We start from the raw sequence: 22,071 nt of genomic DNA on the forward strand, positions 1-22,071 counted from the left end.
ATGACTTTTCAGAGCCTCCTACAGAAAGTATATGCCTCCTTGCCACAGTGGTATTGGGTTTGATTTATTCAAATTGTCCCATCATTTATTCATTGATCATTTTTTTCATTGATTGAAAGTATTGACTTTATATTATAGTCTTCCACTAAACTATTTAATAAATTAATAATTACTAAATAATTAATAATTTAATATTTGTTGGGAAAATAAGTGAATGAATGAATCATATACAAAATTCTGACGTACGCTTATGTTTGCAACTGATCTTTTTAGTCTCTTCTATGATTCACTAGCTATGTACTAAATACTTATTTTGACATAAATCCAAAAAAAAGATAAATAAATCTTTCTGTTTTCAGAGAGATTATAATTTAGTTGCTCACTACAATTAATACTCCAAGGAAACGTTACAAATTTATATATATTGCTGAGTTTAATCCATGGCAATTTATTTATGAATAAATAAACAAATAACCAATATAGCTACTGCCTTGTTGGGGATAGGTGTTTGCCTTCTTGGAAAACCTGTACACACTTTGGATACTTTATCATTGGCTGGGTTTAAAGTAAAATAATGATCCTCCTTTGAATGTACTATAACAACACAAATGCCAAGAAAAAGACATAGACAGCCGGAGGTGAGAGTATGAAGATGCAATGTGCTTCTTCACTAAAGAACAAAGTGCAGGGTCAAGTACTGATCTTCTCAGAATGGAAACCTTACCAGGCATCCAACTAAAGTCTGGGCAGAAGTTAGAGAGGAAATCAATATTTCACCACTATTTTTAGAGTGTAAAATTATAGGACACAGAAGGCTCTGACAGAGAGCAAGTGAATGGTGCACAGTGTGTGTGTCTGAAATGTCTAAAAATACTCCACTTGACAAAGCAGTAGAAGAGGTTATTCAGAGTACCCAGCTTTGATAACTGTTTTTAACTTGTCTTTCCTCAGATTTGAACACAGAGACAAAATGTTATGTCCTGTGTGGACACTAGCTACTGAAAATTATGGGCTTGCCTGCCTCCATTTTTTTAAAAATAATTTTTAATTACCTGTAATGTCTGTTACCTGTAAACTAATTAGAAAAATGCAAACTGGTTCCAAGAAAAAGTTGTCCATTATTCAAATAACCAGAAATAATCACAGGTAGTATAATGGGTACATTGATTCACTCAAGTGTGTCACTTCACAAAACATACTGAGAGTCTCAACTCACTTTACTTATTTCATAAACGGAATTTCACACTGTGATTTTAATGGCATTATAATATTTTAATACATGGGGGTGCTGTAACTTATTTCAATAATTCCCAACAATTCCATGGGATATTGAGAAGATATCCAGTGTGGTGCTTTTATAAGCCACGCTGTGATGAATGTCCTTGTGGTAACTTTTTAAAGGTTATTGTATTATATTCTTAAGTTCTAATCAAGATGAAATGCTGGGAGTGAAAGTCTTGATATCTAAGGTCAAATTATCATCAGAGAAGTTTGTCTGTATCTCTGGAGATAGATTATGTCTTGTTCCCACATATTTGCTCCCCTTCTCAGCATGTGGGTTATACCCTCTCACACCTAATGCTGTATAATTTTCAGGGCCTCCTGCAGAATGTATATGCATCCCTGCCTCCTTGGCATTGAGATTGGTTTATCCACTGTGCATTGTATATATGTTTAATTTTCTATATATTATGATGTTTTGACATCTTAAGAAACCTTTCTGGCTGGGAAAAGACTGCCCCTCCTGGGGCTAGTTAATTTTTTTTTGGAGGTGGGGGAGGCTTAAACAATAAACATTGCTCTGGGAAAATTTATTCTGAAATACCGCCCTCTCTACATTGGTGTATATCAGGCAGGATATATATGTTAGGGCATGCTAATGATTCCAAAATCTGGGCACCTCATAATAAGTATGTATGTATGTATGTATGTATGTATTTAATCTCACACTGCATGTCCTGTACATGTTGTCCAGAGGTTTTGCTCCATGTCTTCTCTCTCTGGAATCCAGGCTGATGGAGTAACCATTGTCTGAGAAAAAGGAGAAGGAAAGAGATAAAGGATAAATCACACAGTGGCTCTTACATATTTCACCCAGAAAAAGCACATTATCTCCACTAGCATTTCATGGACCAAAAACAATGCATGTGACCACAACTAACTCTAAGGGGAAATGAAGTACAATCCTGTAAGGGACTGGAAGAAATATCTTAAATATTTGTGGAACAATTCTAATGAGCACCACTTGTGACATCACCTGAATATTAGACTTCCTAGTCAGGGGCTAGATGGAGAATGCAGGGATCCTGGTATAGAAAGAGTAATAAAATGCGTGAGAGAAAAGGGAAGAAAGATTCTTAGGAACCTGTAACCACTTAGTCCTCTGTGCCAGCACCTCACCTCTAGCTTAACCACAATTCCCATGAGTGATTTCTAGAAACGCTCTCAGGACTTATGTGTACTAATTTGTTAGGTTTTGTTTGTTTGCTTTTGTTAAGCTTGTTAGACCCACAGTTTTTCTTCCTTTCAGTTTCTGAGGAGAAAAAAATCCTTGCATGCAAAACTCTACCTATAAGCAAGAAAGTTTTATTCACTGTCTTGAAAAAGCTAGTTCCTAAGTAAAATTTGTTTTCTTTACTAGGTCAGCTAAAGGTTTAAGACATAGTAGTATCAATGTATTATTATCTTGGCAGCCTGTAAGCATGGTGAGAGTGAAGTAATTGGCCAGCCATAAATTGGGGATAGAACTATTATTTAATTTCTTCCCATGAACAAAGGATCTTACAATTTCAAATATAAAACTTGAAAATGAGTCCTACTCTCTTTCTCTTTTAACACAATACACAGTAAACTAATGAAAAAGAAAGTCTTTCATCTTGAAAAGATAATCACTTAAGAAATGAAAATGTCATAAGAAAAGAAAATGAAGATTCTAACCTAAATTCCAATAAATGTCTTCTCTGGTTGATTCAGTGTCATTCACTAAATAATGTGAGTATATCAGAGTCATCACAATTGCCAGGAGTCTGCAATCATCCTTGCCTTGTGTCATAGGATGAAAATGAAAGAACTTAGAAATATGTATTATGTACAAGACTGTAGGCACTACTTCAGAGTCTGACCTCAATAAACGTTACAAGAATATATATGATTAAGATAGTTAAAATGTGTACTTTTCTAAAATAATACGTATACTTAACACATAGCCAACAAATATAAAAAGGCACAATAAATAATTTCAAGTACAGTGGATAATTTGGTGGGAAACAATGAATAGTAGTTTCTTCTATCTGGCAAATATTTGATCCTATTGCATTTGAGGAAATAGAAACATCCCCAAATCCTACCTGTAGTCTTCTCCATGAATTGTAATATATTTCTTAACTGCCATGAGACACATGGCTACTCAGAAAGTACCTTAGTTCTGTAAGTAAAGGCCTACTTGATTAGTTTTACGCTGGCATTTCCCCACCTCCTATAGAGATAAGCATTGTGCTTTGTAGGTCTCATGCCTGATCTCCACAGTTCTGAGCAATCAACTGATACCCCAGGAAAATTCGGTTCTATACTTTGCTTCAAGGAGGTAGTGCTCCTGTATGGAGGCGTAGAAAACAGTAGTTTTTTTGTTTTGTGATTCAAGAGTCCACCTGATGTAAAAGCCCACCTGAAATGGGCTTGCTATGAGTTATTGCATGATAAAGCAAATTACACTGTAACAATGTGTTTAGAGCTTGTATCTCTGAAAGCCAGGGGAAAGGTAACCACTGCCCAGCAAACACGAAAGCCCACAAGGCTAAGGGAATGGGTAGGTCCATATCTCAAGTCACAATTGTTCTGGGTTGTGAGAAAGGTTGTTAAGAAAAGCTTGCTGTCATCATTTCTCTACTTGATGTCTTACAACTAGATATTTATCCCACATCCTAAATTGATTGAAAATATGATCACTTTCTTGCATAATTATGGATATTACATAGGGATTGGCTCCATGTGACCTGGAAATTTCCAGCAGCCCCACTTTTTGTGCCTAAAATACCAAATAAAATCCACAGACCTGTATGTGTTTTTTTCCTCAGCTTAGTGAGAGCCAATTTTCCTTGAAATAACTTGTGAAATGATAGTCTAGGAACAAAGAGGAAATGATAACAGGGGAAGATGTACAACAAATTGCCACTCCCTTCCTAGTACCCAACTGCTATGCTCACAGAGGTTAGCAAACTACTACAAAGAAAGGAAAACTGTGACATAGGCAAGTATAGTCCCTTCCTTTCTCTAAAGAGAAAAATGACAGTCTCGTTGACCTTGGCTCACCTGTTAGCACATCTCAGACTTACATCAGCGTACCAAATGTGCAGAGATCCAGAAGTTACACTAGTTCTCTACTTCTCTGAATAGAAAAAAAAAAAAAAAAACCACACAGGTTTTAGAAGATGCAAGCAGGAGAGCAGGAAACAATGTGCTATGTCTATTACTCCCCAAAGGCCTGAATCTGTCTCAGAAATAAAGCTGCTGAGGTTGAGAGTTCTGTCCCTTCGTTTTTAAAAGATAGATATAAAGGAGTTTTTTTTCACTCTTATCCTTTTATCTTTAGCATCATAGTCCAAACTGGGACTTGATTTTTGACCCATAGCAAGTTAGGGACCTCTTTTCTTGTTAGTCCATCTCATTGCCACATTAATGTTCTTCATATTCATAAAAGGAAATGAGTAAAAGTAATTTTCTTGTCTGTTAGAAATGAGTCATGACCTTATACATTGAAGTATGAAATATACAAAGTAAATTACACTATGGTAGTGATTTGGCAGAATTGACTTTGTTATTCTTCTTTTCCTGCATAAGTGACCATAAAGAGCTTTTCTGCAATAGTGACTCTTTCTCATAAATCTTAGATCTGGGAGGTGTTCCATAATGTTTTTAAATGAACTCATAGATGTGTATGACAGTCATATCCCAACATGATATTTCCATAGAAGTATATTTCAGACAATGTTATGATTTGAAGACAATAAGAAGATATTAGTCACAGTTCAGGGAATCCTTAATGGATATTGAGGAAAGATGTCGTGAACATATTAAATTTTCCTCAGAAGATGCAATTTGTAGTAATTCTGTGAAAAGCATTAATGATTAAAACGCTATGTGTCAGAGGCTGCTGATTAGAAAATGATTTCCTCTTCTTCCTGAGCCTACATTCTTTAGGCACTCATTGAAATTAGATATGGCCTTGTGACTGACTTCTATTCAGTAGGATGTGAGTGGAAATGAAGCGTGCCACCTCCCAAACTGCCCATCGAAACATCATGTGTGCGGTGCTCCATACTCTCTCTCCATTTATTGCTCCTGAGAAGAGCAGACTCTCAAGACAGAAGGAACTGAGACATGGAGGAACGACATGGATGGAATCACAATTTAAGATTTCATGTGAGCAATAAGTAAACTTCTCTTGTTTGGGAATAATAAAAAAGACCTATAGAATATTATGTTTAGTGAAATAAGTCAGATGGAGAAAGACAAATACTGTATGATATCACTTACATGTGGAATCTGAAAAATAACACAAACAAATGTATATAGCAAAACAGAAACAGGTTCACAGATACAGAAAACAGACTGGTGTTTGGAAGAGGGGAGAGGGAATGGGGGGCAAGTTAGGGGTACGGGATTAAGAGATACAAACCACTATATATAAAATAGGTAAGCAACAAGGATATATTGTACAGCACAGGGAATTACGTATATTACATTTAATAGAGTATAATCTGTAAAAATACTAAATCACTATGCCGTATACCTGAAACTAATATAATATTGTAAATCAACTATACTTCAATTAAAAATAAATAAATAATTAAATTTAAAAAGAAGTTTCAGATCTGATATGATGGACTAAACTTCTACCAGAACATCCTTCCCATAGATAAAAAACTATAAACTTCTGACAAAATGCAACAAACCACTGTCTAAAGACCCTGGAGAGTGAACAAAACAGGCAAATTCTGTAAGGGAGTCAACTACTGAATTAGCAAACAACATGAGACAACATGCTCTAACTTGACACTGTATTATAGCTGATGCTGTTCATGATAGCTAAAATTCTCATAGAAAATCCCCATCTTTCTAGCCTGAAAATAACAGATTACAGAATTCTGGAAAGGGAGAGGGGAGTCTTGGAAGAAAGGGAGACTGAGATGGGGAGCTACAAATTCTGTGTAAATGTCTGTGGCTGACCCTTGAATTATGCATGCACACGGCAGATTCAAAACAGTCCAGGTAAGAATAAAATAACTGAGCTGAGAACTGAACTACAACCCAAGAGATTGTTTTTGTCTATGAAGTTAATTGTCTGCTAAACAAGAAATTAACACTCTTTGGAAGACTAACAGAATCCAGAGCCTCCAAAACATAACATTCATGATGTTCAGGGTACAATCTAAACTTCTTCAGCATAGAAAAGAGAGAAGAAAATGTGACCCACCTAGAGAGGAAAGATCAATGGAAGAACAGCAAGATTATGTTAAAAATAATAATGAATGTAAAACAGTTAGGTTAATGCCATCTACTAACCTCAGTAATTAATATTAGCTTAATGAATACCCATTATACCTATTCATAAAGACTAAAAATTTCTTTGTAGACAGACAAATGAGATGGATTCATCAAAAAGATTTCTTATAAACTAAGCTCAAAAATTAGAAACAAAGAAAGCAATCAACAAAATGAAAAGGCAACCTTTGGATTAGGAGAAAATATTTGCAAACCATATATCTGATAAGGGATTCATTTCCAAAATATATAAGGAACTCCTACAATTCAATAGTTAAAAAATTAATTAATCATATCACAAAATGGGCAAAGGACTTGAATACAGTCTCTTAAAAGAAGACATACAAATGACTAACAGGTAAATGAAAAGATGCTCAACATCACTAATCAGCAGGAAAATGCAAATCAGTGAGATCACCTCACTCCTATTAGAATGGCTATCGTCAATAATACAAGAGCTAACAAGTGTTGGCTAAATGTGCAGAAAAAGGAACTTTTGTGCACTATTGGTGGGAATGTAAGTTAGTGCAGCCATTATGGAAAACAGTATGAAGGTCCTCAAAAGGCTAAAAAGAGAACTACCATATGATACAGCAATCTCATTCCTGGGTATACATCCAAAATAATTGAAATTAGGATCTCATAGAGATATCTACAATGCCTTGTTCATTGCAGCATTATTCACAATAGCAAAGATATGGGAACAACCCAAATGTCCATTGACACATGAATGGATAAAGGAAATGTGGTATATACATATAATGGAATATTATTCAGCCTTAAAAAAAGAAAATCCTACCATCTGTGACAACATGAATGGACCTGGAAGACATTACGCTAAGTAAAATAAATCTATCACAGAAGGATAAAAACTATATGATTCTACTTATATGAGGTATATAAATAGTCCAGTTCGTAGAAACCGAGAATATAATGGTGGTTGCCAGGGGGTAGAGGGTGAGGGAAATAGAGAATTGTCTTAAAAAACTCTTGTACTAAGCTCAAAAAATGATAAAAGCTCACTTCTAACATGCCTGAAACAAATAAATAAAGAAGACCAAAAATGAGACTGACAATATAATTTTTTATGCAAGAAGAGATGGATTATATCATATTAAAACTATCACTTGTTGAAGGTCTAATATATTCCAATCACTGTTAAGTGGTTTGGGCAGGCAATAGATTACTATAACTTAAAAAAATTCAGTCAGTGAATGTGTCTATAAGATTTACTAATTTTATCACTATCTCATATGTATAATAGCATGAAAAAAACACAATGTCTTTTAGGGTTCAATGGAGGAAAATAGAAATTCCTCTAAGTATTTACATACGGAAAGAGATTGATTATGAGGAATTTGATGCTTACAAACTTATTAGAAGTGTTAGATGAACAAAATTCATAGGGTTGCTGTTAGATTTCAACTCATGCCACTGCAGATGTGAAAGATTATAAAACTGTTGCTGTTACCCAGAGGTGAGAAAGCCTCCTGACATAACTGCCAACTTCCCAACTGCCCACAGCCCTAAATCTTGGAACCAGGTAGTGCAACACTGAGTTCAGCTCCTGTCAAATTTGTCTGTGGAAGTCTACATATCAGCTATCACCACTGAAGGAAGAAAAACCACTCCTGCATCCCTTCAGCTTTCCAGTCTTGCATAAGTAAATCTCAAAGGCCAAACCTAAACCATACCCAAGACCTGGCAGCAAGAGAGTCAAGAGTCTGGGGAATATAGTTTCAAGACTTCTGGCCCCTGTAAAAAAGATGAAAATGCAGAATGATTGAGAAAGAAAGGATTGAGAATTCAGTCCACAGACAAAACCTAGCACTAAAACTAATTCACAGGACTACTGTAAACACAAAATGGGATGAAACATATGACAAGGCCATCAAAAATACTAGCTCTCTTTCCCTTCTCATAACTACAAATATCTGGGTTCCCAGATGAATCTTACAGTCTAGCCTTAAAATCTGGTTTTATCTACAGAATTCATGGGACGATGTTCCTATCTAATAGGAGAAAAAGTTCTTGTGAGGAACCTGGAAGGAGGACCAAGTTCTTCTGAAAAACCTGGAAGATGAAGAAGGAATAAGACTATATGAACTTTATCCCCCAGACAGGAAGTAGATTTGATTCACTGGGCTAAGAACTGAAATGAAAAGGACAGTTTTGGGAAATGGGCAACATTCAAGGAGCAAGTACTTGGCAAAGCTTTGGGATCTTTGGACAACTTTATTCTCATTGTTTGGGGAAAGAGTTATTTTCTGTATTGCTACTGAGATTGACCCTAACACAAGAAAAATAAAGGAATGTACAGCATTTGGCAACTCAAAGGTTCTACATCTTGGGTAGCATCAGGAGGCAGGGAACCTGGAGCCTCATGGAACATCCTTGTAAAAAGCAGAGCCACTGCAAGATGCTTTGTAGCAAAAGCACTGCAAGATGAGGCAGGAAATATCAACAAGTTATTTGACATGATAGAGGAACATAAGGTGCTGGTCACGGGTACATGAAAACCCCCAGAGACATTCATAAGGAAATTTTAGGGGAGGAGAGCAGCCAACACCCTACTTTTGCTCAGATGGCAGGTAATGAGACAGCAATATAAAGACGTTCGTTGTAACATGATTATTCTCCATGAGTCATATAAACTCAAGATCTTTGGAGATCTGGACTACACCTCAATTTCTGTCTTTGCTCTTACCTGATATTGAGCACATATCCTTCTGTACACATTTGGGACCAAGTTCTTGTGGTATGACCTAGAGTTACAGCATTAAACCTTTCTTAAACTCTTGCTGGAGAATTAGACAAATTTCTTTAGCTTCTGAGGAGAAAACATCCTTTCCCAGTGAGCTTAGGAAGAAAGCCTAAAAGAAGGTGCAGTAAAATAATAATTTCTATTTAAATATGTGAAAGAAGAAATAGACATAAAGTTCTGGAGGGGAGGCAAAGGTTACGACCACTAATAAGCAGGATTTCCTCTGTGTCCCCTATTCTTCTGGAAGGGCTTTGTTGTTCTGATTTAAAGTCAAGCCAATAGTTTCCTTTGCCATGGCATTTAGTGTGAGTAGTAATTCTCTGATTCAGTTTTACTGTCTTTGAGGTAGTTACTCTTATAATCTGCATTTTACAAGTGAGGAAACGGTCTCAGAAAGGTTAAGTAGCTTGTCCAAGTACTCTATGCATGTTACAAATTACATTCTTCCCAGAAGCATTGAACTGAATATATAAGCTCTTCTGACTCCTAAATTACAGGAAAATGTACTTAATATCAGATATGATTCTTTTCTAGAAAATTTATCTGGATATTAAATGCAGAGGATTTTAATCTGCATTGCTTTATTATTACCATTATAATTATTATTAGATAATAATCATAATCTATCAAGTTGATATATGTAGAAGGTGAATTACTTCATAACTCTAATCCTGAAGCAAAAACCATTCAACAAACTGATATATATCCTTCTGGGTAAATCTATATGTTTCAATTTACATATACTAAGTCTATATAGCTATGCCATTTCCCCCCTTAACCAACCTCCTTAGGAGTTGAATTGTTTCTAGTTTTTTGCTCTTTCAAATGATGCTGCAATTGATTTTGAAATTTCCTCTAAGGAATCAACTTATGTATGAAATACTTATTGCATCTTCAATTACTGTGTATTCATAAAAGGGCATATCTCTTCCCTAAACTCCAGGAATAAGAGTAAAATATTGGTTATTTAGTAACCAGGAGTTTTCCTGCAAATAACCAATAAGTAGACCCACAAATTACTACTTACCTTAATGACTGAAATAAGGCAAAAATCCCTGGATGACCTACAGAAAAAGGAAAAATTGGAGAGTGAAAGTACTGAAAAAAGCACTTGTGTGATTGATTTCTATGTCTCTAATGGACCAAAATCCTTTAATTAAATTTGTTATAAATGGATTTAAATTATTGTTTCTACTGAAATTCAAATTCTCTAGTTGTATGAATAATTTTATAGAGGTTCCAATGATGCAGTAACATCATGGTCAGTTCCCCCCTATCTGGCAATTAAGTTTAACAGTTTCCTAGAATTAAATTCTTATAACAATTGCAGAGGTAGAAGAAAAGATGAGATCCAGTAAAACAGATCTACTAGGTGAAAGCATTTTCTAGAATAGACTAATAATAATAAAATAATATTATATATTCCCAAAGAGTTTTTCTATATCAATTTTTCTATCACACCTAACAGATTATAAAAGTTTCTGTCTTCTTTGAGAGAATCACTTTCAGGGTCTATGTATACCTACAAGATATACAAGTCTCAAAAACCATATGACCAAAGGCACACTGGAGCTAATCTAACTACTCTGTGAATTGTCAAAGTAAGAGGATCAGATATGAGAGAGAGAATACAGGGACAAGTAAATGCATAGTTGGATGAATAAATGACATAAATGGATAGCTAGATAGTTATTTTACATTGAATGTTTATATATTCTGTGCAATATAATAAGGGCTTTACATATATTATCCTTCTTAACCTTTATAAGAATCCTAAGAATTAGGCATCTTGATTCAGATGTGGAAGTTGAGGCTTAAAGCTGAATTGCCCATGATCTTGCTCTTAAGAAAAGTCACTCCCAGTATTCAACCTTGAAATTTGAAAACACAGACACTCATTCATTCAGTATAGTTGGGTGACTATGACATGCCAGCTCCATTCTAGGCATCACAGATCAAGCAGGGAACAAAACAGACCGAGTCTCTGCTCTCATACCGTTCATATTCTACTCAGGAGAAGAGACAGAAATGTACGTGTGTAATGTATCAGGAGCTAATAAACAGGATGAAAAAAGTAAAACCAAGGTGAGTGAAGAGATCGTGAAGGCAGGGAGGCTAAGATCATTTTTGATAGGAAAGGGAAACATTTGAGCAGAAGCTGGAATGAAGTGCAGCACTGCCATCCATCAGGCAGGTGGGTGTTTGCTGGATGTGTGAAGAAAACTGCAAGGAGATCAGTTCTCACTAAAGAGGAGGGAGCTGGGGGTGTTACTGGAGCAGGGGATGTTAGAGGGGAAGCAGAGAAGTTATCAGGGAAAGAGCACACAGCCCTTCATCTGGCGTTTTATTCTACGTGACACGGAAGCCATTGGAGAACTCTTCCAAAAGAGGTGGCAGGGTCTGCTCCAGGGTTGTAGGATAACTGACAGCAGTGGGAAGAACTGACGGTAGGGAGGCAAAGAAGAAGAAACCAGCAGGAGAGTGATTCTCAACCCTATCAAGCCCAGTGCATTTTTTTAAATAAAAAATATTAGTAGTGCCCTCTTTACAATTCTAAATAAATCTAACCTACCAATACAACAGAGTACCAAAAGAAATCAACAGTTAGAATAATACAGAATTTCAAAAGCCCTATTTTTAATACCAAACATCAATAAATGAAAAACAATTTATTTTAAAAATTATGTATTTCAATGTGTCTTTTCCTGCAAGAAGACACTAGAAAACAGCGACTAAGGATCAGATTTTGACACCCATTTGTATGCCTGCTGTAAATGTGAAAGCTAGAAGAGCTGACCAGTGTTTTATACGGGCAACTCAAAGACCAAGAACAGCACAGCCAATGACGATGTCATTTTCTGAGATGATGAAAAAATCCTAATAGTTTTAAACAACACTAAATATAACATTCCTTCAATTTACATAACAGGCACATTCCTGGAAAATTCCTATACATTAAAACAAAAACAAAAACAAAAACCCACTTTGTATTTATAAATAAAATGGAATTAGATTCTAGGCTCAGGAATGACCATGAATGTGAGACATTTAAAAGGAAAGCAGGATGGAGGATAATTCATTTTTTCTGGAGGACTGTTCTGTGTGTTGAAGGGCATCTAGCATCACTGGCCCCTGCCCATTAAAGGCCTAATGTCTTCTTCAACCCCTCTGACTAAGGAACATGGCTCTACATGTTTTGAAAATGCTTCAAAATATTTTGATAGTACTCACATTGGGAATCACTGACTCTGGAGACTAAAGCAAAAGGCAGGTGAAAAAAGACAGTGCAAGTGGTTAAAAGTAGCAGATTCAGGATGTGAAGTTAGACATTACAGGATTTTCCAATGATTTGGACGTGGGGTGTGAGGGAAACAGAGGAGTTGAGGATGATTCCAGGTATTCCAGCTTGAGAAACTTGGAGAATGCAGTTGCCACATCCAGAGACAAAAGCTGTCAATCGCTATGATTACATCACCTCTTCACGTGTGATCACTATGAGACTACTGGGAAGGCCTCTTGTGACCAAAATACTTCTTCACCAATACTTAGTGACTGGAAATATAGGGGCCTTGTTAATTATGACAAACGGCTTCTAAAACTAGAGTAAATTAGATTAAAAATTTCCACAATAACATTCCTGTAATATGCATATTTTAATGGGATGCATATTTTAATGGGAAAGAGTTAAAAGGGCTGGATGTGTACTTCCAAAGGAAAACCAACCAGTCTGGTTAAGGTGTGCATGAGGACTACGAATAGAAACTGAAAGTGGGGCTGAAATTGTGCAAAGGAATGTAGAAAGGAGACGTGGCTGGAGGGTGATGACAAATTTTGTTGGCTTCATTATTTTGCCTAAGACTGACCATAGTCAATAATGGCCATAGTCATGGCCATCTGCCATATGACAGCCAAGTTTCACTGAGCACCAACCCATCTCCAATGCAAGAAAAATAACTAGGTTGACTTCAAATCAAGAAAAACAAGGAAACATCTCTCAGTTTCCCCCATGAGCCTGAGAACAGACAGAACTACCATCCACCTCATAAGGGCAGCAGGATATAGTCACAGGCTGCTGTAAATCATGACATATTTGCCCATGAATCCACAGTGGGTATCTTTCCCCTTTAGATCAAAGGAGTTAACTAAATTATTTCCTTGACCTGCCCACTTTCCCTGACCAAACTACTAACATACCAAAGGAAAGAAGATAAGCCCAGGAAAGTCTTTCTGGGTCATTATCATACCCCATCCCCCAAAGTCATATCTCTCAATGTAAGTTTGAATAAGAGAGAAGAACAGAAGTCAATGTTTTAATTTCAATACGTTATCTCAGTCCTTCCACATACAGAATACTCTCCAATAATCCATGGTATTATTTCTCAGAACACTTGAAAACAAAATCTGCTTTCCTTTCATTTTCACTGGGTCAGTGTGATTTACACAACAATATTGGTTGCAAAAAGGGGAATGGTTGGTGAGACAACCCTGGGCTTGAATCAGCTAAAATGAAAAACAGAAAAAAATGTATGATGTTACCCTCTATCACACACGGAAACTGTGTGATTTTGCAAGGGTCTACATCCTGCACTACCGTTTGACAAGCTTGATGTTGAACTGCATTAAATATTAATTTGTATAATGCAGTAGTCATATAAACTCAGCTTAAAACACAGCAGGGGAAATTGCAATTTCTTACCGTTAAGACTGTTGTTACAGTCTTCTGTTACCTCACGCTGTCATCCTACTTAGCAGATTGATGTTTATTTTCCCAGCACACATTGACTGTCATCAATAGCATTACTAACTTGTCTCCTGTTATGTTGCCCTCAGAAGTAGTAAATCTTGCCAACCAAGAAAGGGTCTTTAGATTCAAGAGATACTCGTAATCTCCTGACATGAATTTAATCAAAATTCAGAAATGACATGTGAACGCCTGTTTCTGGCAAACGGTTTATGTTAAACCTCAGCACAGCTTTGGTCTTGATCTATAACTCATTTTATGACGTAGGTCCTGGGATAACTTAACTTCAAATATTATTTTCCTTTGTTTTCACATGTGCAGTCTGTACCAATGAATGTGTCAGCTCTCTCCTAAGTCTCACTAAAGAAGGGTATTTGCCAAAGAGGCCCATTCACCCTTTCCCTGAGTCATTCCCGGTTTACTCTTTAATCTTCTTGTTCTTGTCATAAGTCGTGAAACTATTAGTTTGATTCCATTTTTCCAGAACACCCACAACATCGTTCTATAAAAACTACAGCCACTGCAAACATATTATTTAAAGGCAATTTCTTTCCTCCTTTTTTGTTTTGTTCCACTCCTGTCTCCTTTTTTCTTGGCGCTCAATATATATGCACATCCATACAGATACCTCTCACTACACACCCTCTCCAGAGACTTGCCTCAGGCATGCTTCCGTGAAAGCTCATCTGTAGACCTTCAACTGAAGAATAGAAAGAAAATGTCACCCAGAAGGAGATGGTTACAAAGTTGACAGGACATCGTGTGCTGTCCTATTTCTCCACCTTCTCCCATATATCTGCCCTGGCCAAATGTAGCCTTTTTTGATCTTCACTTCTATTTTAGAAGTAATCTCAAAGTCTGGGGCTCAGTTCTAACTCAGACTTAAGCAAAGAGGAAGAACAGAGAACAAGTAGAGAATTCCAGAAATTTTTTCAGAGAAAAGAGGTTACCTGATGTCCTTGTTTAAAACCATATTCATTTTGCATAGATAGGAAAGGAGAGGAGCAGGAAGGGAATTCTGGAATTAAGGATATTGAAAAATGTGTAAAGAGTGAGAAACTCCTCATGAATTGCCTAATTCCACCTGGATTTAGAAGGATCAGAGGTATGCTCTCTCTTTTTGGCAAAGTTAAACCTTAAAGTTACCAGATAACTACAATAACTCCTACTTTCAATTTCCCTAGAGGAAAAAAAATCTGCTTTATTCCACCTGTCATTCACATTCTCACCTAGAGTTTTGCACTGATTAAAGATAACATATTTTGCTTATTCTTCCCATTTCTGCAAATGCCTGACTGTCCCACATAAATATTATATGTTGCTGAGCAATGGGTCTGAGCTACTGTGCACTCCTGAGCAAGAGACACTCTAAAGACTGAAGGTTGAGGTAGCGCCTCCTTTCTAAAAGCTCCCTGGAGATGTTGACAGTCATTTATATCTTCTGTTGAAAATTACTAATACAAATGTTTTTGTGTTGTACAGATTCAAAAATTTTAAATTAGATTAAATATTTCTGCATTTCTTGCCATTTTATTGCACTCTTTTTATAGTAACAAAATTCCCCAAATACTAAGACTCTTATTTATTTGAAGTAACTTGCTATCATTATTCCCTCAAAAAAAAAAATTGCCTATTTTGATGTCATCTCAAACAAATTCCTCCCAGATGTAAAACTGGAGTTAGAAATTCAAAAGCCACATTGGAAGTTTTAATCATCTTAACCGAGGAATCTAGAGTTGACTGGTAAATCTTCCCATGATAGCCTGTGACGTACACTAATCACAGGCCACTGGCTCAGTGGACATTCGATAAATAACAATTGATGAAGTCGAAAATGTGTTGCTCTAAGTTGACTCTCTAGCTTTAAATAAGCACTTTCAAAACTGCACCTTAAAAATGTCATGAGCATAAAGAATATTTATGAGTGATGGGTCTCTTCATCCCTTCCAAACAAGTGATTTAGTTCCAGCAGACAACTGTGGGTCTCTGTATCTGGATTTTCATTTTCAAAGTCCAATATAAGAATAAGAAAATGCCTTATATATGCATTACTACTGTCAATCAGAAGATTGAGTTAAAATTTAAATAATAAAAATAATTACACCTATATTGGAAAAGACTAAAAGAAAATAAATCAAGAAACGTGAGCTGGCGAAATAATTTAAGTAAAGGAATAAAGTTAGAAATACTGATGTTACAGACATAGACAAATGGAAAATGCTTTGCGAGAGTGGCAACAAAGGAGTGGAAAGTCATACCATATTCACACTGGTATTTGAATTAAGGACTGCAACTCATAAATATTAATCGGAAAAGGAAGTTTGGGTTACAGTACAGGAAAAATTACCTAATTTTAGCCTTAATAAAACAATTTTATTTTTTAATTATAAAATTAAGTTATGAAATCTTCTTATTAAAAATACCTTAAGGATACATTTAAGAATGATTACAGTAGTTCAGCCAGTTTGCTATAAATATAAGCAGAGCCTCCGACTTCAAAATCTGAACTTCTAGACCTTCTCCTGCTCTGGAACTGCTTGTCAGCTGGCCTTCTTTAAAATCAAGTAAGGCCTCCATTTCTTTATTCTACTAGCAAATTAGTATACATTTTTAACATCAAAATAAGATTTAGAAATAGTTTTTTCCCTGAAATCGCTGAGAATGTTAATAAATGATTAGATGTGTTATGTGTCTATTCCGCAACTCACCTCTACGATTATCACAATGATTGCATTAGAAAATAACCAGCCTAGTATTATATAAGAGGAGAAAAGGAAATAAATATTAAATGCCTACTGATCAACAGTAAAATCTTTTAGTTTCTCTTCTACTCCACAGTGATTTCTACATTAAATGGTATTCTTGATGATCCCTGATGTTCTAGATGATGATACATTTTTAGACTAATAGAGTTTTTCTCTTCCTATGAAATTCAACATCTAGATTATGTCAATTATTCCCTTTTTGGCATTCCAATATGGACTGTGGAAGAAATTGTTTCCTCCACATTGACACTGACTGTACAAAACAGGTAGTGGTCTCTACTTCAGGTATAAGAAAGAAGTACATATACGGAACATCTAACAGAGCAGTAGCAACAATGCTTATGTCAAAAGATTTAAGCACCTGGAGATTCAGTATCCAAACATTATTCAGAAGAGCCTGAAAATGTGTATGAAAATGAAAGAGGTTTTATTTAGGAAAAATTGAAATCATTAGGAAATAAACCCATAGCAATCAACAGCACAGAAAATGGAAGGAGTGCATGGAAACTCATTTGAAAACTACAACTTCTGTTAGCTGGGTAACAGCATTCCCTTAGGTTAGGAAATAGATTATTAACAAAAATCCAAAGCAGAACCCTAAAAAAAAATCCCATGATTAGTTTTGTCTTTTGGGTTCAAGATACCAATTTTAAAAACTGTTCTAATAATTTAAACAATTTCTGTGTTGTATCGGAAGATTTTTAATAATATAGTGTTATTATTATGAGATCTTATTATGGTGCTAACAATATTTCTTTTGAAAACAAAAGATTATCTAATTAAATGTCTTTCTAGGAAACTGCTTTCTGAAACCTCAGAAAATTTTTATATTGATAAATCACATACTGTGTTCCATATTAAGGCATTCTACTACACACACACACACACATACACACACACACACACACACACACATCACAGAAAACAGGGCTTCTACCACGTTATTTGTGCTTTACAATGTCCCTTCCCTGTTCCTCCAATGCCATGCTCTTATTTGTTAACTGTGCAAATAACTGAAATACCCTTTTCCCCACTCCTTGTCCACTTGGTAAAGTCACAGGCATCCTTCAAAATTCAGCTGAAGTGATTCTTTCTCTATGAAGCAAAACCTAAACATTTTACAACAACGGGCAGGATCGTGGACACCCCAATCCCCCTTCCTTGGTTTCCGGTACTCCTGTGACGTTTCCTGTAGGGTACTGAAATGTGTCACAGGAGAAGGCATGTAGAGAAAAGGGCAAAGATGGTTATCAGTTAGAATTCCAGATGTATGGCTTATGAATTATTAGCAGTGTAACTTTAATCAAAATATTTAATCTTCAGAGCTTCAGTTTCTTCCTCTTAAAGTGGAGCCTACCTTACAGGTTACACTAATGGTTAAGTGAGTTCATACATATAAAGCCCATCACACAGCATCTGTCCTGAGTAAACAAGAAAGAACAGTTATCATGACAATGATGAGGATGAAGATGAGGATGCTGACATACCCTCACTAGACTGTGGGGTCTCTGAATCTTTGACGATTTGAGGTAAACATAGGGATCTTACTATCTCCAGAGCCTAGGAACTACTACACTACGGATTATCAACAAATCTTTGTTAAATTTTAAAACTATAAGTAGCTGCGCAGGATATGATGTGTAGCAAATATGAAAAAAGTATAAGAGGACAAATAATTAAATACTACATATGGAAAGTAAACTTGATTTGACCTAGTGGTCGATAGGTAACCACTGACATATTTAAAACATGGAAATGAGATGATAAGTATTACCATTTTAGAAATATAGGCAGCAGGCTGAAAAACAGATTGAACATATTTTTATTCTATGTATATAAATGGAAATATATATTAGTTTCAGCCATGAGTTCTCATGTCTGTTACTGTAGACTATAGAAAAATTATGAAATTTTAATTATTATTTTAAAGGACATTTTGTTTGTATTCTTCTATTTCTTAACTACTGTTATATCTAGGATTTGCATCTTTTTACCTTGTATATTTTAAATCTCTGCCATATGTATATTTTTGTGAAGGTAAAAGATGAGGGAAATGTATGTGAGGTTGAAAGTCCACTAAAATGCTTGTAACCAAATGTTAAAAGCTAAGTAATTTTTTTTAAAAAGCTGAGTAATTATAGAAAAATAATATAGAATTATAATAATTTTTTAGTTGCTCTTCACAGGGGAAGAAAACGTGACAAGACTAGAAAGGTCCCTTGGTAGATTAGTAGGGCATTAAACAATTCATTCACTTTTCTGCATTAGAAGATAAGAGTTATTAACTTTCATGCTTTTTGATGCTTTTAATACTCTGTAGAACTATCCTTGAGCCTCAGAGGCTATTTACCTTTCTTCACAATGTACGCATGTGTCAATCTTTAAAGACTCAGAAAATCTGAACAACAAATCCTCTAAAGCAAACGACATAGTATTAAGTGTATCAGTTTGCTAACATGTATTTAATCTTTCTTATTACCATTATTTCTGCAATAAAAGCAAAATGTCAACTGTGAGTTGGGCTTTAAGCAATCTTTAAAAATAGAAAAGCTTGTCATTCTTATAGAAAAATACCATTTTTATTAAAATATTAAGCATGAAATGTTTGATTGCAATCCACTGAGGTTGAATGATATCACTTTATCTAATTAACAATATTCCAATTAAACATGAAATCAAATAAAATTTATCTTATAAGCAAGTCTTTTGTTGATGTACATTTTAATGATTCTCAATTATATAGCTTTCTTTGAAAACTAAGTGGTTAAAAAGCAATCTTGAGAAAGAAAAACAGAGCTGGAGGTATCAGGCTCCCTGACTTCAGACTATACTACAAAGCTACAGTAATCAAGACAGTATGGTGCTGGCACAAAAACAGAAATATAGATCAATGGAACAGGATAGAAAGCCCAGAGATAAACCCACACACATATGGTCACCTTATCTTTGATGAAGGAGGCAAGAATATACAGTGGAGAAAAAACAGCCTCTTCAAAAAGTGGTACTGGGAAAACTGGACAGCTACATGTAAAAGAATGAAATTAGAACACTCCCTAACACCACACACAAAAATAAACTCAAAATGGATTAAAGACCTAAATGTAAGGCCAGATGCCATCAAACTCTTAGAGGAAAACATAGGCAGAACACTCTATGACATAAATCACAGCAAGATCCTTTTTGACCCACCTCCTAGAGAAATGGAAATAAAAACAAAAATAAACAAATGGGACCTAATGAAACTTAAAAGCTTTTGCACAGCAAAGGAACCCATAAACAAGACGAAAAGACAACCCTCAGAATGGGAGAAAATATTTGCAAACGAAGCAACTGACAAAGGATTAATCTCCAAAACATACAAGCAACTCATGCAGCTCAATATCTAGAAAACAAACAACCCAATCCAAAAATGGGCAGAAGACCTAAATAGACATTTCTCCAAAGAAGACATACAGATTAAGAATGCTCAACATCATTAATCATTAGAGAAATGCAGATCAGAACTACAATGAGATATCATCTCACACCGGTCAGAGTGGCCATCATCAAAAAATCTACAAACAATAAATGCTGGAGAGGGTGTGGAGAAAAGGGAACCCTCCTGCACTGTTGGTGGGAATGTAAATTGATACAGCCACTATGGAGAACAGTATGGAGGTTCCTTAAAAAACTACAAATAGAACTACCATACGACCCAGCAATCCCACTACTGGGTATATACCCTGAGAAAACCATAATTCAAAAAGAGTCATGTACCAAAATGTTCATTGCAGCTCTATTTTCAATAGCCAGGACATGGAAGCAACCTAAGTGTCCATCCACAGATGAATGGATAAAGAAGATGTGGCACATATATACAATGGAATATTACTCAGCCATAAAAAGGAACGGACCTGAGTTATTTGTAGTGAGGTGGATGGACCTAGAGACTGTCATACAGAGTGAAGTAAGTAAGTCAGAAAGAGAAAAACAAATACCATATGCTAACACATATATATGGAATCTGAAAAAAAAAAAAAAAAAGAAAATGGTCAGAAGAACCTAGGTGCAAGATGGGAATAAAGATGCAGACCTACTAGAGAATGGACTTGAGGATACTGGGAGGGGGAAGGATAAGCTGGGACAAAGTGAGAGAGTGGCATGGACATATATACACTACCAAACGTAAAATAGATAGCTAGTGGGAAGCAGCCACATAGCACAGGGAGATCAGGTCAGTGCTTTGTGACCACCTAGAGGGGTGGGATAGGGAGGGTGGGAAGGAGATGCAAGAGGGAAGAGATATGGGGACATATGAATATGTATAACTGATTCACTTTGTTATAAAGCAGAAACTGACACACCATTGTAAAGCAATTATACTCTAATAAAGATGTTAAAAAAAAACAGGTGGTTAGGATCAAGAAAATGTGTCCTTACATAGCTATAATGTGACCATAATAATAAAGTAACAATTTTATTATAGTTTCTTAGGAGATACGAGGTGGCTCCACCAAGAATGTAGAAATCAAAGAAATAGATTACTCTCTAGGAGTCAATGAAAAGAGGAAGATGGATCAAGTGTGCAGGACTAGAATCCTACATATTTAACTATATAAACATTGTGTCAATTAGGAGTACTTGTTAACCATAGGACCAGAAGGAAATAGTCAACAAGGCAAATGTGGTGAATGCCCATGTCACCACTGTATAGGAGAAGGAAGCTTGAAGTGGCCTAGAACCACAAATAGAGATAAATGTAGGTGGTTATGGCCAATGGATTTTAAATATTCTGATCCCCAAAATAAAAAATATAATAAAAATTGATAACTTTTGCTCTTCAAAAGTTAATGTTTAAAAAAATGAGAAGACAAGTCATAGACTGGGAGGAAATATGTGCAAAATATATATGTAACAAAGGTTGTCATCAAGAATATATGAAGAATACTTATAGCTCAATAATAAGATAATCCAATTTAGAAAAGGTCAAATAGACATTTCACCAAAGAAGATATATAAATGAAAATATGCACATGAAAAGAAGTTTAACATCATTAGAAATTAGGAAAATGCAAAATAAAAATACAAAGAGATACCACTACATACCCACTAGAATGGATAAAATCAAAAAGACTGACAATACACATTGTGGGCAAAGATGTGGAAAAAGTGTAACCCTCATGTATTGCTGAGGAGAACGTGAAATAGTAAAACCTCTTTGATAAACAGTTTAGCAGCCTCCTAAATATTAAACATACACTTACCATATGGCCTACAAGAAA

At 35.6% G+C, this 22,071-nt stretch overlaps 1 long non-coding RNA gene across 4 annotated transcripts in view; it reads right to left on the minus strand.

Moving 5' to 3' along the window:
• Positions 1-22,071, minus strand: part of LOC132352301 (uncharacterized) — a 147,146-nt gene that overhangs the window by 31,036 nt on the left and 94,039 nt on the right. For 2 of the 4 annotated variants that reach the window (XR_009498649.1, XR_009498650.1), the window contains exons 4-7: positions 10,332-10,368; positions 9,248-9,413; positions 4,309-4,384; positions 433-2,031 (exon numbers count right to left, since the gene is read on the minus strand). This is a non-coding gene — a long non-coding RNA (uncharacterized LOC132352301). Of the gene's footprint in view, positions 1-432; positions 2,032-4,308; positions 4,385-9,247; positions 9,414-10,331; positions 10,369-22,071 lie in introns of those variants that run through there. The other 2 variants (XR_009498651.1, XR_009498652.1) reach the window with 2 other exon arrangements.

This window comes from Balaenoptera ricei, chromosome 18 (genome assembly GCF_028023285.1).
Source record: "Balaenoptera ricei isolate mBalRic1 chromosome 18, mBalRic1.hap2, whole genome shotgun sequence".
In the NCBI taxonomy this organism is placed as follows: domain Eukaryota; kingdom Metazoa; phylum Chordata; class Mammalia; order Artiodactyla; family Balaenopteridae; genus Balaenoptera; species Balaenoptera ricei.